At 66.5% G+C, this 1,584-nt stretch overlaps 1 protein-coding gene across 1 annotated transcript in view; it reads left to right on the forward strand.

The window, feature by feature from the left end:
• The first annotated feature begins 1,117 nt into the window (after positions 1-1,117).
• Positions 1,118-1,584, forward strand: part of SLC7A6 (solute carrier family 7 member 6) — a 27,339-nt gene continuing 26,872 nt past the window's right edge. Inside the window, exon 1 of the mRNA XM_023763102.1 lies at positions 1,118-1,172. The gene's annotated coding sequence lies outside the window, so the exon portion shown is untranslated. The remainder of the gene's footprint in view (positions 1,173-1,584) is intronic.

Genomic DNA, 1,584 nt, shown 5'->3' on the forward strand with positions numbered 1-1,584 from the left:
AAGGTATTCCAAGCAGAGAGTATGAGGGCAGCACCATTGGGGGCTCTTCAAAGTTCATCTCAGGTCCACAGTACGGAGGAGGATGGAGAGGCTTTTAGGCAGAGGAGACATGAAGTCATTCCAATCTGTATTTTCAGAGCACCCCTACCCGGTGGGGATGAGTTAGAGGGAGCTATTACCGCTGGGGAGCTGGAGGAGGATGGGCCCAAGTGCTGCCCATCTCTGGCTGGGTCAATGGTGGTGGGGGACAGAGGTTTGGGTAGGGTTAGATGGAACCAAAGGATGTGCAGTTGTGAATACATTTCTGGGGGAAATGACTCATGGCCCAGGAGAGAGACAGGGCTTGACGTGCGGACAGGAAGCTAAGGGGGAGTGCTCAGCTGCCTCTGAGGTCAGGTGGCCCTGAACCTCATGGCCATTAGAAGGAAAGGAGCCCTCGGAGATGGAGAAGGAGCAGCCAGCGGGACAGGAAGAGGCAGGAGGGTGCAGTACCCTAAGAGGGGTGTCAGCAGGGTCCGGCAAGATGAGGACGGAAAATGTCCTCAAGCCTGAAACCCAGAAAAGCCCGAAGCCCAGCAGTGTCCATGGGCCTGGGGGGGAGGGCCCTCCATAGATGAGCGGCGATGTCTGAGTTGTGAATGTGGAGGACAAGTCCTGCGTCTGCGTCTTCCTAGGATCGGAGTGGAGGGCTGGCTGCCCAGGAGGTGAGGAGGCTGTCAGAGCTCCTTATGTAAGCTGTGTGTGTCCCCCCTGGCTGTGGGTCCCCCTGGCTGGGGGCCCGGCCGGGGGACAGAGGGGATGGAGGTTTGGGGCCTGTGGGCGCCCTCCGCGGGAGCTGGGGTGGCTCCGTGCAGCGCCAGGGAGTGGCCCGCCAGTTGGCACCGGAGGCCGGGCCAGGTCACAGCCGCGTGGGGCCCGGCATGGCCGTCCTGGGGACCGGCTGCCAAGTGCACGCAGAGGCCGGGAGAGCACACGTGGGTCGGGCCGCTGAGGCCGGGGCGGACGGCTGCCCGCAGGCCCCGAGCGGAGCCGGAGCCGGGCGCCCTGTCCCGAGGCGGCGCGCGCTGTCGCGATCCGGCCGCAGGTGACGTGGCGGGGCGGGGCCTGGGGCGGGGCGGCGGGGGTGGCGGCCGCGCTACCGAGCATCCTGGTGCCGCCTGGCCACCCGCGAGGTAACGGGCCGCGGGAAGGCGCCGGGGGCCGCGGGGCCGCGGGGCGGGGCTGCGTCCTGTGGGGCCGATCTCCCCGCGTGGTCCCTGCGGCCGCTGCCCCGGGGCGGGATGCGGGCCTGGGGCCGGGCGTGGGGCGGGCGGGCCGGGCCACGTGATGGGCGCTGCGGATGAGCGCGACCCCGCGTGCGGGAGGGACCTCCCGCTGGAGTGTAAGGCTGAGCGTGTGTGTGTGTGTGTGTGAGAGAGAGAGAGAGAGAGAGAGAGAGAAGCCCAGAGCCTGAGAGTGACTGTGCGTGTGCAAGACCTGAGTGTGAGAGCGCGGCTCCCTGAGTGTGAGAGAGCCCGTGGGAGGGTGGCCCCGAGCAGGACACTGACTGTGTAAGAAAAAGGGAAATTCTCGTGTGAGCCGCTG

This window comes from Myotis lucifugus, unplaced genomic scaffold (genome assembly GCF_000147115.1).
Source record: "Myotis lucifugus unplaced genomic scaffold, Myoluc2.0 scaffold_274, whole genome shotgun sequence".
In the NCBI taxonomy this organism is placed as follows: Eukaryota; Metazoa; Chordata; class Mammalia; order Chiroptera; family Vespertilionidae; genus Myotis; species Myotis lucifugus.